At 43.4% G+C, this 16231-nt stretch overlaps 8 non-coding genes across 8 annotated transcripts; all 8 read right to left on the bottom strand.

The window, feature by feature from the left end:
* Positions 1 to 6191: 6191 nt before the first annotated feature.
* On the bottom strand, positions 6192 to 6382 carry LOC141217582 (U2 spliceosomal RNA). Its single transcript, XR_012286412.1, has one exon. It is a non-coding gene; the product is annotated as a U2 spliceosomal RNA (small nuclear RNA).
* Positions 6383 to 7497: 1115 nt separating this feature from the next.
* Positions 7498 to 7688, bottom strand: LOC141217453 (U2 spliceosomal RNA). Its single transcript, XR_012286287.1, has one exon. It is a non-coding gene; the product is annotated as a U2 spliceosomal RNA (small nuclear RNA).
* Positions 7689 to 8803: 1115 nt separating this feature from the next.
* LOC141217452 (U2 spliceosomal RNA) lies at positions 8804 to 8994 on the bottom strand. Its single transcript, XR_012286286.1, has one exon. It is a non-coding gene; the product is annotated as a U2 spliceosomal RNA (small nuclear RNA).
* Positions 8995 to 10109: 1115 nt separating this feature from the next.
* Positions 10110 to 10300, bottom strand: LOC141217451 (U2 spliceosomal RNA). Its single transcript, XR_012286285.1, has one exon. It is a non-coding gene; the product is annotated as a U2 spliceosomal RNA (small nuclear RNA).
* Positions 10301 to 11415: 1115 nt separating this feature from the next.
* Positions 11416 to 11606, bottom strand: LOC141217450 (U2 spliceosomal RNA). The gene has a single exon (XR_012286284.1). It is a non-coding gene; the product is annotated as a U2 spliceosomal RNA (small nuclear RNA).
* Positions 11607 to 12721: 1115 nt separating this feature from the next.
* LOC141217449 (U2 spliceosomal RNA) lies at positions 12722 to 12912 on the bottom strand. The gene has a single exon (XR_012286283.1). It is a non-coding gene; the product is annotated as a U2 spliceosomal RNA (small nuclear RNA).
* Positions 12913 to 14027: 1115 nt separating this feature from the next.
* LOC141217447 (U2 spliceosomal RNA) lies at positions 14028 to 14218 on the bottom strand. Its single transcript, XR_012286281.1, has one exon. It is a non-coding gene; the product is annotated as a U2 spliceosomal RNA (small nuclear RNA).
* Positions 14219 to 15333: 1115 nt separating this feature from the next.
* Positions 15334 to 15524, bottom strand: LOC141217446 (U2 spliceosomal RNA). The gene has a single exon (XR_012286280.1). It is a non-coding gene; the product is annotated as a U2 spliceosomal RNA (small nuclear RNA).
* Between the last annotated feature and the right edge of the window lie 707 nt (positions 15525 to 16231).

Genomic DNA, 16231 nt, shown 5'->3' with positions numbered 1-16231 from the left:
ATAAACTTAAAACATCATTCACTGATAAAACATCTTGTTTAAAAATAGCAATGTTGCGCGCTTTCCAGAGAGATGACTTGGCGCAGTTCACTGTCTTCCAAGCCATTGTGTACTGGTCCATTGTGGGGCATTCCATAAGTCCGTATAGCACAGTTTTATATGTAAAGTCCTTGAGGTCTGCCACCCTTTCCAGTAGGGGGAGCAGTCTTCTCCAGAAATCCTTTGCAAAATTACATGTCCATAATAGATGTTCCACCGTTTCCTCGTCTTGGCATCCGGCTCTTGGGCAGATGGCAGACCTCACAAATCCTCTTCTGTATTGGAATGCCCGGCAAGGAAGACAGCGGTGCATGCAACTCCAAGCCAGATCTCTCTGTTCATTAAAAAGATAAAAAACGTTAATCATTTTCCAGATAGACATAGATTTGTCATCATCATATCTGTCAACATTACATATTTCCTCACTTTTACGTATTTCTTTAATTAGTTTCTTACTATTTCTTAATTCCTCTATTTTCTTAGTCCCTAAATTAAAATCGGACACTATTTTCCTTAAAATCTCATAATGCGTCGACAAATTAAAAGCATGGGGCACAGATATATTAACTTCATACCATCCAAACTTTCTCATAAAAAATCCTGTATTAAAACGCATAAAAAAGGACCAATAGTGATTCTTAAAAAGGGCATTAAAACAGTAAACGAACAGATGGATTAAAAGAAACCTATTAAAATCTGGAAAATCTTTACCACCTTTTACTTTTGATTTCATCACGATTTCTCTTTTCAGCTTTTCCATTTTTGAGTTCCAAAAGAAGGTAAAACAGGTTTTGGTTATCTTTTTTAAAACATTAACAGGCGGGGGGAAAACCATGCTAAGATACAATAAAAGAGGTAAAATCACCATCTTTAAAACCAATACTTTACCCTCCATTGTAAGTCTCCTCATGTTCCACATACATATTTTCGTATTTACTTTCTGTGTAACTGTTTCCCAACTATTATAACCATCATTATTTTCAGTGAATGATATACCTAAAATGGAAATGGATTCGGAGACATTAATTGGTACATCACGTAAAATCATCCCCCCAACACTTAAAATGTTACACTTATTAAAATTGATTTTAAAACCAGAAGCTAGACAAAAGGATTGCACTTGATGGAGAGTGGCCGTAAGTGATGGTGCATCTGTACACAAGACCGCCACGTCATCCATGTAGCCTACAACCTTGGCCTCCAAACCACCGCTTCCAGGCAGAGGGACACCGCATATCTGTTTATTTTGGCGTATTGCACATAACATTGGTTCCAGTGCACAGATAAACAGTAAGGGGGACAGAGGGCATCCCTGTTTCACCCCTGACCGTAAAAATACCTCTTGTGTCTTAAAACCATTCACTAAAATCTTACTTGTACAATCCTTGTAAAATGCTTTAAGCGATAGTAAAAACCCTTCTGGTATGCCCATTTTCTCTAAAACTTTAAAAAGATAAAAGTGTGAGACACGGTCAAATGCTTTTTCAAAATCAATAGATAAAATCGCCATTTTCCCCTTTCTGTCTTTTACATTCTCAATACAGTCTTTCACTAAATTCAGATTGTCCCATATACTGCGCCCCGGCACCCCACACACTTGATTAGAATGAATAACTTTGCTGATGACTTCTTTTAGACGATTTGCACAAATTTTAGCCATTATTTTATAGTCACAATTTAAAAGTGTTATTGGTCTCCAGTTTTCTAATTTTGATTTATCACCTTTTTTGTATAGGAGGGAAACTTCACCTTTCTTCCAGGAATTTAATAAAACCTTATTATTAAAAACCTCAGTAAACAAATAAAACAAATCATCTTTTAAAATATCATAAAAACATACATAAAATTCTATTGGGATGCCATCAGGACCAGGGACCTTTCCAGTTTTAAAACTTTTAATAGTTTTTAACACTTCTTGTTCCGTTAAAACTTGGGATAAAAACTTTTGGGATGCGGGATCTAAAACAGCTGTTAGTCCTTGCAGCGAATCATCCATTAATTTATTATCTATATTTTTTCCATTAAAAAGATTAGAAAAAAAAACCTCAACTTTACCCAGCATATTTTTTATATTATTCTCACCATCTATATGGTCAATTATCACTTTTTCTTTTTTATTTTTCCTAAAAAAATATCTGGAACACTTTTCATTTTCTTCTATATGTTGTACTCTAGAACGAAAAATTATCTCTTTTCCTTTTTGTTCTAGCCATTTTGAAATCTCTTCTTTTAAGTTTGAAATATCAAGTTGTACATCTATCCCATTGTCTCTGAGCTTAAATAATGTTTGTAGGCGGGTATTTAAAATTCTATATACTTCATATTTTTCTTTGGCTCTACATATACTCTTTTTAATAAAAAAGTCTTTTATTTTTACTTTCATTCTATCCCACCATACACTCATAGTCTCATTTGTTTTTTTCCCTTTTCTACATTTCCTATAAAACTCAATAAAATCTGATAAAATCTGCGGGTCGGTTAAAAGGGATACGTTCATTTTCCAGCTTTTCTTACCACATTTTTTGTTGTCATTTACTTTTATGGTAAAGGATAAAAGTTTATGGTCTGAAAATATATTAGTTAAAACTTCACATTTGGCAGGTATTGTTTTATCTGAACCAAAAATAAAATCAATCCTAGAGCTACAATTAGCATTGCTCCAAGTGAAACCGGCGTCCTCTGGGCTGTCACTATGACACTCTTTATATATGTCTATCAATTTAGCATCTTTGACTATATCATGTAGCATACCTGAGGTTTTATCGTAGTTCCTGCTTACAGAGCTGGAGCGCCGGTTTTCACCTTTTAAAACACAATTAAAATCCCCTGCTAAGATAAAAGGTTCAGAGTTATTAATGAATAATGGTAAAAGATCAAGCATTTCGGCTCTTTCATTTTTCTCTGGGGATCCATAAAAATTTAAAAACTGCCATCTAATACCATCAATAAAAGCTTTCACTAATAAAATACGACCTGGTAAAATTTCCTGAATAAAATCAATTAAAACGTTCCCTTTAAAAAGTATGGCTACACCCGCTGATCCTGCAGCATTCGATCCGGACCAGACAGATGGCCCACACTTCCACTCATCTTTATATTTTTGATATGACATTTCATGTGGGATATTACATTCTTGCAGAAAAAATACAGATGCAGTAAAACACGTAAAAAAATTAAAAAGAGCAGTTCTTCTCGTGTTAGATTTTATGCCTCTCACGTTGAGGGAAATACCTTTGAGTTCAGCCATCATTAGAAAATGTAAAAATTTTACTTAGGTAACTAAGAGCAACGGATTTACCTGTCCGATGAACCTGATCAGACCACTGGGCTTGCGCCTCCCTCCTCATCTGATAGTATCGTCACGAGAGTCTCCGTGGAGGAGGAAAGATTACCACATTTATATAAACCCGACGCTACACTGGCATAGCTCGGAGGGCTGGCTGGCAGAACCCGCTGGGTCTCCATTGGCTGGCCATGCAGTTCCTCATCAGGTGGGTCCCCGAGGGGTTCCGCCGCCCCTGTTTGACCTGTAGAAGGTCGTCCTATAGGAGGAGGTTGCGCACAAGGCAGAGCCTCTGACTCTTCAGAGGCAGCAAGATCCCGGTCCCCACCTGTAGCAGCGGAGACCGAAACCCCTGAGGGTCCAGCGTCCACGTCCCCTTCTGGAGAAGTGTCCATCTGTTCACCTCCTGCTGCCTCCTCCGAACCACCCTTTTTCTTTTTCTTAGGACCCACCTTTATCCACTCAGCGCCCTCAGCCCTAGGAGACCCAGACTGGGCATGGGCTTCTGTGTCGGCCTTTTGCCGGTCCCTTTTGACCTTACCAGTAGTGCCCTTCTGCTCCTTCTCAGCCCTCCTTTTGGACTCCCGCAGGTCCTGCAGCCAGGTTTTGGGATTTGGTATTTTACCTGTCATAGACTCTGGAGACACTTCACTATTCGGTACGCCCTTATTGTCTCCAGAGGCTCCAGGTTGTTGTTCCTCCTCCTGAGGGGTGGTCTGATCTTTTGGTCCTTGGTCGGACGTCTTGGACTTCCCCTTTTGCTCATCTTCCCGAAATCTGTGAGGGCAAGAAAAATAAAAGTGACCTGGAGTCTGGCAAAAACTGCATTTCTTTTCCTTAGGGCATTCTTTTGTCTCATGTTCTTCACTAGCACAATTTCTACATGATACATGACAGTTTTCTTTTGAATGACCATAGCGCCCACAGTTTCTGCAATATACTGGCATCCCAGAAAAGAAGAAATCCCCATTTGTTTGCCCAATTTTGAAACGGGCAGGGGGGAGCCGTATACCACCTGGTGTATTTGGATCTCTTGTACACTTCACAAGGAATTTCCACTTAGATGTCCATATGTTATATTCGTTTAATATCTTCCCAATACATTTAACACTTTTAAAATAAATTGCTAGAAATGACATTACTTCTGGAGCAGAAACAAAGGGCGAAAATACTTTTACAATAACCAGTCTTACCTCATCCAGGACGTGCTCAACAATTTGTATCCCTTTCAAAACAGGACTATTTTCAACTTTTTTTAACTTTTCTAGTACATCTCTAAAAATACCTTCTCCGGTGAATGTGATGTCATAGTCACCTCTTCTGGGATAATCCTGGATGGAGAGAATTTCATTCCTTTGTACGCCAAGAAGGTTCCTGAGCACGTCCTGGACTACATACCCTAATTTCCTCATATCCGAGCCACCCGCCGTGAAGTGAACTCGGATAGAGTTTTTTAGCCTCGCATAAAGAGGCACGAGGTTAGGGTCAACCTCCATGGAAAAACGCAACAAGGTTGCAAATTGGAGCCGCTTGCAATCTGCGCTCCCAGTGTTCTTGCAGCGAAAAACACCTGGAAGCTGGGGGATCGCAACTCGTTACCCTGGGACTAAGCCCTCTCCCTAATAGCAGCAAGCAGGTTAAGTCCACCAAAGTGGACGATCCTGCCAGGCCAAGGAGAGGGGTACCCGAGTGCCCTTCAACCACAATCTCCTGCAATAAAGCACTTGATCGTAGCCAAAAGGCCGAGAAGCGATAACCAGAATTGGTTTCAAACTACGGAGCCACCCAAGGATCCTGAAAAGTCCATTTGTGGAGATGAGCTCCTGGACTCCCGTTAAGAAGACATGTTGTCAACCTCTAGATCCCTTAGATGCCTGCACTTTTCGGCTTGCTGCTGCTGCAATCCACGCGTTTTAGATCTGCATAACTCCACCTCTTTAAACACAGCACCTTCACCCCCTGCTGTTCCCACCCGCCTCAACACCGTTGGAAGGGAGGAGAACCAATTAAGGCGGGGGGTGGGGTGGAACGAGCAGCTGTCTACCCTTAGCAGGAGGGCTCCTGATTACATACCTCTCCTGCTGCTGCTGCTGCTGGCTGTCCAGCAGCAGACTGAAGGTGGCTGCTGCTGTGCACAGGTATATAAAGGCTCAGAGCCTATTATGACACGCGCAGCCAGCGTTCCATTGCCACATTCCATCTACTGCAGGCAGGATACCTGGCTGGCTGAATGTCGCTGAGAAGCTCACAGAGACCGCCATAAGCAACAGTTTAACAGAATGCCACAGACTAATCAACCAAACTTTTTGGGTTGGGTTCTCTTTTATAGTCTGCAGGCATTAAATGAAAGAAGTCAGTGTTCCAGCAGAAGGAGACAACGTTTCAGAAAAGGCATTGTAGCAAACCAAAAAAGAAATTTTAAGCGCAGCAGAGTAACCAGCGCACATACCTGTTAGCTCAGGTGAGTTTAAAAGGCTGCTGTTGATAACAAGGGCATTTGCTAAATAGATGGTGTGTGTGCAACAATATACTGAAAGGTCAATTATATTGTGCAGCTTATCTCACCACCTGTAGTTATTTAGGTGAAAGCTCCAAAATGCTTGCCTAATATGTCTGTTTATCCAAAAGGAAGTAAAAAGGGAGAGCTAGAAAGATAGCATTGCATCACATTACATGGCAATGCAATGCACAGTTGCTGAAGTTGAACCAAAATGAGCTTGTAATCTGGCTTCTGCAACTTTGAACATGAAAAATCCAATGAGGAGAAGAAAAGCAAAGCCAAAGAGTCCATCCCAAAATCCGACAAACAAGCAAAATGAACAAAAAACATTGAATTCAATTCTTTCTGATTTTAGAAACTGCATTAAAGAAGGGGTGCACCGGTCCTGGAGATACTGCAATACCAGGTCAATGCGTGGAGTGGACAGAGCAAGCTCTTTTTCCATCTCCCTGTTCTAAAAATCCATTTAATATATGGTCCCCAGATAGGGGACGTATTAGATATTAAACTGATAAGAACAGATACTACACTTGATCTTAGCCAAAAGGCCGAGAAGCGATAACCAGAATTGGTTTCAAACTACGGAGCCACCCAAGGATCCTGAATAGTCCATTTGTGGAGATGAGCTCCTGGACTCCCGTTAAGAAGACATGTTGTCAACCTCTAGATCCCTTACATGCCTGCACTTTTCGGCTTGCTGCTTCTGCAATCCACGCGTTTTAGATCTGCATAACTCCACCTCTTTAAACACAGCACCTTCACCCCCTGCTGTTCCCACCCGCCTCAACACCGTTGGAAGGGAGGAGAACCAATTAAGGCGGGGGGTGGGGTGGAACGAGCAGCCGTCTACCCTTAGCAGGAGGGCTCCTGATTACATACCTCTCCTGCTGCTGCTGCTGCTGGCTGTCCAGCAGCAGACTGAAGGTGGCTGCTGCTGTGCACAGGTATATAAAGGCTCAGAGCCTATTATGACACGCGCAGCCAGCGTTCCATTGCCACATTCCATCTACTGCAGGCAGGATACCTGGCTGGCTGAATGTCGCTGAGAAGCTCACAGAGACCGCCATAAGCAACAGTTTAACAGAATGCCACAGACTAATCAACCAAACTTTTTGGGTTGGGTTCTCTTTTATAGTCTGCAGACATTAAATGAAAGAAGTCAGTGTTCCAGCAGAAGGAGACAACGTTTCAGAAAAGGCATTGTAGCAAACCAAAAAAGAAATTTTAAGCGCAGCAGAGTAACCAGCGCACATACCTGTTAGCTCAGGTGAGTTTAAAAGGCTGCTGTTGATAACAAGGGCATTTGCTAAATAGATGGTGTGTGTGCAACAATATACTGAAAGGTCAATTATATTGTGCAGCTTATCTCACCACCTGTAGTTATTTAGGTGAAAGCTCCAAAATGCTTGCCTAATATGTCTGTTTATCCAAAAGGAAGTAAAAAGGGAGAGCTAGAAAGATAGCATTGCATCACATTACATGGCAATGCAATGCACAGTTGCTGAAGTTGAACCAAAATGAGCTTGTAATCTGGCTTCTGCAACTTTGAACATGAAAAATCCAATGAGGAGAAGAAAAGCAAAGCCAAAGAGTCCATCCCAAAATCCGACAAACAAGCAAAATGAACAAAAAACATTGAATTCAATTCTTTCTGATTTTAGAAACTGCATTAAAGAAGGGGTGCACCGGTCCTGGAGATACTGCAATACCAGGTCAATGCGTGGAGTGGACAGAGCAAGCTCTTTTTCCATCTCCCTGTTCTAAAAATCCATTTAATATATGGTCCCCAGATAGGGGACGTATCAGATATTAAACTGATAAGAACAGATACTACACTTGATCTTAGCCAAAAGGCCGAGAAGCGATAACCAGAATTGGTTTCAAACTACGGAGCCACCCAAGGATCCTGAAAAGTCCATTTGTGGAGATGAGCTCCTGGACTCCCGTTAAGAAGACATGTTGTCAACCTCTAGATCCCTTACATGCCTGCACTTTTCGGCTTGCTGCTGCTGCAATCCACGCGTTTTAGATCTGCATAACTCCACCTCTTTAAACACAGCACCTTCACCCCCTGCTGTTCCCACCCGCCTCAACACCGTTGGAAGGGAGGAGAACCAATTAAGGCGGGGGGTGGGGTGGAACGAGCAGCTGTCTACCCTTAGCAGGAGGGCTCCTGATTACATACCTCTCCTGCTGCTGCTGCTGCTGGCTGTCCAGCAGCAGACTGAAGGTGGCTGCTGCTGTGCACAGGTATATAAAGGCTCAGAGCCTATTATGACACGCGCAGCCAGCGTTCCATTGCCACATTCCATCTACTGCAGGCAGGATACCTGGCTGGCTGAATGTCGCTGAGAAGCTCACAGAGACCGCCATAAGCAACAGTTTAACAGAATGCCACAGACTAATCAACCAAACTTTTTGGGTTGGGTTCTCTTTTATAGTCTGCAGGCATTAAATGAAAGAAGTCAGTGTTCCAGCAGAAGGAGACAACGTTTCAGAAAAGGCATTGTAGCAAACCAAAAAAGAAATTTTAAGCGCAGCAGAGTAACCAGCGCACATACCTGTTAGCTCAGGTGAGTTTAAAAGGCTGCTGTTGATAACAAGGGCATTTGCTAAATAGATGGTGTGTGTGCAACAATATACTGAAAGGTCAATTATATTGTGCAGCTTATCTCACCACCTGTAGTTATTTAGGTGAAAGCTCCAAAATGCTTGCCTAATATGTCTGTTTATCCAAAAGGAAGTAAAAAGGGAGAGCTAGAAAGATAGCATTGCATCACATTACATGGCAATGCAATGCACAGTTGCTGAAGTTGAACCAAAATGAGCTTGTAATCTGGCTTCTGCAACTTTGAACATGAAAAATCCAATGAGGAGAAGAAAAGCAAAGCCAAAGAGTCCATCCCAAAATCCGACAAACAAGCAAAATGAACAAAAAACATTGAATTCAATTCTTTCTGATTTTAGAAACTGCATTAAAGAAGGGGTGCACCGGTCCTGGAGATACTGCAATACCAGGTCAATGCGTGGAGTGGACAGAGCAAGCTCTTTTTCCATCTCCCTGTTCTAAAAATCCATTTAATATATGGTCCCCAGATAGGGGACGTATCAGATATTAAACTGATAAGAACAGATACTACACTTGATCTTAGCCAAAAGGCCGAGAAGCGATAACCAGAATTGGTTTCAAACTACGGAGCCACCCAAGGATCCTGAAAAGTCCATTTGTGGAGATGAGCTCCTGGACTCCCGTTAAGAAGACATGTTGTCAACCTCTAGATCCCTTACATGCCTGCACTTTTCGGCTTGCTGCTGCTGCAATCCACGCGTTTTAGATCTGCATAACTCCACCTCTTTAAACACAGCACCTTCACCCCCTGCTGTTCCCACCCGCCTCAACACCGTTGGAAGGGAGGAGAACCAATTAAGGCGGGGGGTGGGGTGGAACGAGCAGCTGTCTACCCTTAGCAGGAGGGCTCCTGATTACATACCTCTCCTGCTGCTGCTGCTGCTGGCTGTCCAGCAGCAGACTGAAGGTGGCTGCTGCTGTGCACAGGTATATAAAGGCTCAGAGCCTATTATGACACGCGCAGCCAGCGTTCCATTGCCACATTCCATCTACTGCAGGCAGGATACCTGGCTGGCTGAATGTCGCTGAGAAGCTCACAGAGACCGCCATAAGCAACAGTTTAACAGAATGCCACAGACTAATCAACCAAACTTTTTGGGTTGGGTTCTCTTTTATAGTCTGCAGGCATTAAATGAAAGAAGTCAGTGTTCCAGCAGAAGGAGACAACGTTTCAGAAAAGGCATTGTAGCAAACCAAAAAAGAAATTTTAAGTGCAGCAGAGTAACCAGCGCACATACCTGTTAGCTCAGGTGAGTTTAAAAGGCTGCTGTTGATAACAAGGGCATTTGCTAAATAGATGGTGTGTGTGCAACAATATACTGAAAGGTCAATTATATTGTGCAGCTTATCTCACCACCTGTAGTTATTTAGGTGAAAGCTCCAAAATGCTTGCCTAATATGTCTGTTTATCCAAAAGGAAGTAAAAAGGGAGAGCTAGAAAGATAGCATTGCATCACATTACATGGCAATGCAATGCACAGTTGCTGAAGTTGAACCAAAATGAGCTTGTAATCTGGCTTCTGCAACTTTGAACATGAAAAATCCAATGAGGAGAAGAAAAGCAAAGCCAAAGAGTCCATCCCAAAGTCCGACAAACAAGCAAAATGAACAAAAAACATTGAATTCAATTCTTTCTGATTTTAGAAACTGCATTAAAGAAGGGGTGCACCGGTCCTGGAGATACTGCAATACCAGGTCAATGCGTGGAGTGGACAGAGCAAGCTCTTTTTCCATCTCCCTGTTCTAAAAATCCATTTAATATATGGTCCCCAGATAGGGGACGTATCAGATATTAAACTGATAAGAACAGATACTACACTTGATCTTAGCCAAAAGGCCGAGAAGCGATAACCAAAATTGGTTTCAAACTACGGAGCCACCCAAGGATCCTGAAAAGTCCATTTGTGGAGATGAGCTCCTGGACTCCCGTTAAGAAGACATGTTGTCAACCTCTAGATCCCTTACATGCCTGCACTTTTCGGCTTGCTGCTGCTGCAATCCACGCGTTTTAGATCTGCATAACTCCTCCTCTTTAAACACAGCACCTTCACCCCCTGCTGTTCCCACCCGCCTCAACACCGTTGGAAGGGAGGAGAACCAATTAAGGCGGGGGGTGGGGTGGAACGAGCAGCTGTCTACCCTTAGCAGGAGGGCTCCTGATTACATACCTCTCCTGCTGCTGCTGCTGCTGGCTGTCCAGCAGCAGACTGAAGGTGGCTGCTGCTGTGCACAGGTATATAAAGGCTCAGAGCCTATTATGACACGCGCAGCCAGCGTTCCATTGCCACATTCCATCTACTGCAGGCAGGATACCTGGCTGGCTGAATGTCGCTGAGAAGCTCACAGAGACCGCCATAAGCAACAGTTTAACAGAATGCCACAGACTAATCAACCAAACTTTTTGGGTTGGGTTCTCTTTTATAGTCTGCAGGCATTAAATGAAAGAAGTCAGTGTTCCAGCAGAAGGAGACAACGTTTCAGAAAAGGCATTGTAGCAAACCAAAAAAGAAATTTTAAGCGCAGCAGAGTAACCAGCGCACATACCTGTTAGCTCAGGTGAGTTTAAAAGGCTGCTGTTGATAACAAGGGCATTTGCTAAATAGATGGTGTGTGTGCAACAATATACTGAAAGGTCAATTATATTGTGCAGCTTATCTCACCACCTGTAGTTATTTAGGTGAAAGCTCCAAAATGCTTGCCTAATATGTCTGTTTATCCAAAAGGAAGTAAAAAGGGAGAGCTAGAAAGATAGCATTGCATCACATTACATGGCAATGCAATGCACAGTTGCTGAAGTTGAACCAAAATGAGCTTGTAATCTGGCTTCTGCAACTTTGAACATGAAAAATCCAATGAGGAGAAGAAAAGCAAAGCCAAAGAGTCCATCCCAAAATCCGACAAACAAGCAAAATGAACAAAAAACATTGAATTCAATTCTTTCTGATTTTAGAAACTGCATTAAAGAAGGGGTGCACCGGTCCTGGAGATACTGCAATACCAGGTCAATGCGTGGAGTGGACAGAGCAAGCTCTTTTTCCATCTCCCTGTTCTAAAAATCCATTTAATATATGGTCCCCAGATAGGGGACGTATCAGATATTAAACTGATAAGAACAGATACTACACTTGATCTTAGCCAAAAGGCCGAGAAGCGATAACCAGAATTGGTTTCAAACTACGGAGCCACCCAAGGATCCTGAAAAGTCCATTTGTGGAGATGAGCTCCTGGACTCCCGTTAAGAAGACATGTTGTCAACCTCTAGATCCCTTACATGCCTGCACTTTTCGGCTTGCTGCTGCTGCAATCCACGCGTTTTAGATCTGCATAACTCCACCTCTTTAAACACAGCACCTTCACCCCCTGCTGTTCCCACCCGCCTCAACACCGTTGGAAGGGAGGAGAACCAATTAAGGCGGGGGGTGGGGTGGAACGAGCAGCTGTCTACCCTTAGCAGGAGGGCTCCTGATTACATACCTCTCCTGCTGCTGCTGCTGCTGGCTGTCCAGCAGCAGACTGAAGGTGGCTGCTGCTGTGCACAGGTATATAAAGGCTCAGAGCCTATTATGACACGCGCAGCCAGCGTTCCATTGCCACATTCCATCTACTGCAGGCAGGATACCTGGCTGGCTGAATGTCGCTGAGAAGCTCACAGAGACCGCCATAAGCAACAGTTTAACAGAATGCCACAGACTAATCAACCAAACTTTTTGGGTTGGGTTCTCTTTTATAGTCTGCAGGCATTAAATGAAAGAAGTCAGTGTTCCAGCAGAAGGAGACAACGTTTCAGAAAAGGCATTGTAGCAAACCAAAAAAGAAATTTTAAGCGCAGCAGAGTAACCAGCGGACATACCTGTTAGCTCAGGTGAGTTTAAAAGGCTGCTGTTGATAACAAGGGCATTTGCTAAATAGATGGTGTGTGTGCAACAATATACTGAAAGGTCAATTATATTGTGCAGCTTATCTCACCACCTGTAGTTATTTAGGTGAAAGCTCCAAAATGCTTGCCTAATATGTCTGTTTATCCAAAAGGAAGTAAAAAGGGAGAGCTAGAAAGATAGCATTGCATCACATTACATGGCAATGCAATGCACAGTTGCTGAAGTTGAACCAAAATGAGCTTGTAATCTGGCTTCTGCAACTTTGAACATGAAAAATCCAATGAGGAGAAGAAAAGCAAAGCCAAAGAGTCCATCCCAAAATCCGACAAACAAGCAAAATGAACAAAAAACATTGAATTCAATTCTTTCTGATTTTAGAAACTGCATTAAAGAAGGGGTGCACCGGTCCTGGAGATACTGCAATACCAGGTCAATGCGTGGAGTGGACAGAGCAAGCTCTTTTTCCATCTCCCTGTTCTAAAAATCCATTTAATATATGGTCCCCAGATAGGGGACGTATCAGATATTAAACTGATAAGAACAGATACTACACTTGATCTTAGCCAAAAGGCCGAGAAGCGATAACCAGAATTGGTTTCAAACTACGGAGCCACCCAAGGATCCTGAAAAGTCCATTTGTGGAGATGAGCTCCTGGACTCCCGTTAAGAAGACATGTTGTCAACCTCTAGATCCCTTACATGCCTGCACTTTTCGGCTTGCTGCTGCTGCAATCCACGCGTTTTAGATCTGCATAACTCCACCTCTTTAAACACAGCACCTTCACCCCCTGCTGTTCCCACCCGCCTCAACACCGTTGGAAGGGAGGAGAACCAATTAAGGCGGGGGGTGGGGTGGAACGAGCAGCTGTCTACCCTTAGCAGGAGGGCTCCTGATTACATACCTCTCCTGCTGCTGCTGCTGCTGGCTGTCCAGCAGCAGACTGAAGGTGGCTGCTGCTGTGCACAGGTATATAAAGGCTCAGAGCCTATTATGACACGCGCAGCCAGCGTTCCATTGCCACATTCCATCTACTGCAGGCAGGATACCTGGCTGGCTGAATGTCGCTGAGAAGCTCACAGAGACCGCCATAAGCAACAGTTTAACAGAATGCCACAGACTAATCAACCAAACTTTTTGGGTTGGGTTCTCTTTTATAGTCTGCAGGCATTAAATGAAAGAAGTCAGTGTTCCATCAGAAGGAGACAACGTTTCAGAAAAGGCATTGTAGCAAACCAAAAAAGAAATTTTAAGCGCAGCAGAGTAACCAGCGCACATACCTGTTAGCTCAGGTGAGTTTAAAAGGCTGCTGTTGATAACAAGGGCATTTGCTAAATAGATGGTGTGTGTGCAACAATATACTGAAAGGTCAATTATATTGTGCAGCTTATCTCACCACCTGTAGTTATTTAGGTGAAAGCTCCAAAATGCTTGCCTAATATGTCTGTTTATCCAAAAGGAAGTAAAAAGGGAGAGCTAGAAAGATAGCATTGCATCACATTACATGGCAATGCAATGCACAGTTGCTGAAGTTGAACCAAAATGAGCTTGTAATCTGGCTTCTGCAACTTTGAACATGAAAAATCCAATGAGGAGAAGAAAAGCAAAGCCAAAGAGTCCATCCCAAAATCCGACAAACAAGCAAAATGAACAAAAAACATTGAATTCAATTCTTTCTGATTTTAGAAACTGCATTAAAGAAGGGGTGCACCGGTCCTGGAGATACTGCAATACCAGGTCAATGCGTGGAGTGGACAGAGCAAGCTCTTTTTCCATCTCCCTGTTCTAAAAATCCATTTAATATATGGTCCCCAGATAGGGGACGTATCAGATATTAAACTGATAAGAACAGATACTACACTTGATCTTAGCCAAAAGGCCGAGAAGCGATAACCAAAATTGGTTTCAAACTACGGAGCCACCCAAGGATCCTGAAAAGTCCATTTGTGGAGATGAGCTCCTGGACTCCCGTTAAGAAGACATGTTGTCAACCTCTAGATCCCTTACATGCCTGCACTTTTCGGCTTGCTGCTGCTGCAATCCACGCGTTTTAGATCTGCATAACTCCTCCTCTTTAAACACAGCACCTTCACCCCCTGCTGTTCCCACCCGCCTCAACACCGTTGGAAGGGAGGAGAACCAATTAAGGCGGGGGGTGGGGTGGAACGAGCAGCTGTCTACCCTTAGCAGGAGGGCTCCTGATTACATACCTCTCCTGCTGCTGCTGCTGCTGGCTGTCCAGCAGCAGACTGAAGGTGGCTGCTGCTGTGCACAGGTATATAAAGGCTCAGAGCCTATTATGACACGCGCAGCCAGCGTTCCATTGCCACATTCCATCTACTGCAGGCAGGATACCTGGCTGGCTGAATGTCGCTGAGAAGCTCACAGAGACCGCCATAAGCAACAGTTTAACAGAATGCCACAGACTAATCAACCAAACTTTTTGGGTTGGGTTCTCTTTTATAGTCTGCAGGCATTAAATGAAAGAAGTCAGTGTTCCAGCAGAAGGAGACAACGTTTCAGAAAAGGCATTGTAGCAAACCAAAAAAGAAATTTTAAGCGCAGCAGAGTAACCAGCGCACATACCTGTTAGCTCAGGTGAGTTTAAAAGGCTGCTGTTGATAACAAGGGCATTTGCTAAATAGATGGTGTGTGTGCAACAATATACTGAAAGGTCAATTATATTGTGCAGCTTATCTCACCACCTGTAGTTATTTAGGTGAAAGCTCCAAAATGCTTGCCTAATATGTCTGTTTATCCAAAAGGAAGTAAAAAGGGAGAGCTAGAAAGATAGCATTGCATCACATTACATGGCAATGCAATGCACAGTTGCTGAAGTTGAACCAAAATGAGCTTGTAATCTGGCTTCTGCAACTTTGAACATGAAAAATCCAATGAGGAGAAGAAAAGCAAAGCCAAAGAGTCCATCCCAAAATCCGACAAACAAGCAAAATGAACAAAAAACATTGAATTCAATTCTTTCTGATTTTAGAAACTGCATTAAAGAAGGGGTGCACCGGTCCTGGAGATACTGCAATACCAGGTCAATGCGTGGAGTGGACAGAGCAAGCTCTTTTTCCATCTCCCTGTTCTAAAAATCCATTTAATATATGGTCCCCAGATAGGGGACGTATCAGATATTAAACTGATAAGAACAGATACTACACTTGATCTTAGCCAAAAGGCCGAGAAGCGATAACCAGAATTGGTTTCAAACTACGGAGCCACCCAAGGATCCTGAAAAGTCCATTTGTGGAGATGAGCTCCTGGACTCCCGTTAAGAAGACATGTTGTCAACCTCTAGATCCCTTACATGCCTGCACTTTTCGGCTTGCTGCTGCTGCAATCCACGCGTTTTAGATCTGCATAACTCCACCTCTTTAAACACAGCACCTTCACCCCCTGCTGTTCCCACCCGCCTCAACACCATTGGAAGGGAGGAGAACCAATTAAGGCGGGGGGTGGGGTGGAACGAGCAGCTGTCTACCCTTAGCAGGAGGGCTCCTGATTACATACCTCTCCTGCTGCTGCTGCTGCTGGCTGTCCAGCAGCAGACTGAAGGTGGCTGCTGCTGTGCACAGGTATATAAAGGCTCAGAGCCTATTATGACACGCGCAGCCAGCGTTCCATTGCCACATTCCATCTACTGCAGGCAGGATACCTGGCTGGCTGAATGTCGCTGAGAAGCTCACAGAGACCGCCATAAGCAACAGTTTAACAGAATGCCACAGACTAATCAACCAAACTTTTTGGGTTGGGTTCTCTTTTATAGTCTGCAGGCATTAAATGAAAGAAGTCAGTGTTCCAGCAGAAGGAGACAACGTTTCAGAAAAGGCATTGTAGCAAACCAAAAAAGAAATTTTAAGCGCAGCAGAGTAACCAGCGGACATACCTGTTAGCTCAG

This window comes from Phyllobates terribilis, unplaced genomic scaffold, assembly GCF_046119375.1.
Source record: "Phyllobates terribilis strain yellow unplaced genomic scaffold, ASM4611937v1 Scaffold_241__1_contigs__length_2998254, whole genome shotgun sequence".
NCBI classification, from domain to species: Eukaryota; Metazoa; Chordata; class Amphibia; order Anura; family Dendrobatidae; genus Phyllobates; species Phyllobates terribilis.
The sequence above is the reverse complement of the archived record's forward strand: the minus strand, read 5'-3'. Positions and strand labels throughout refer to the sequence as shown.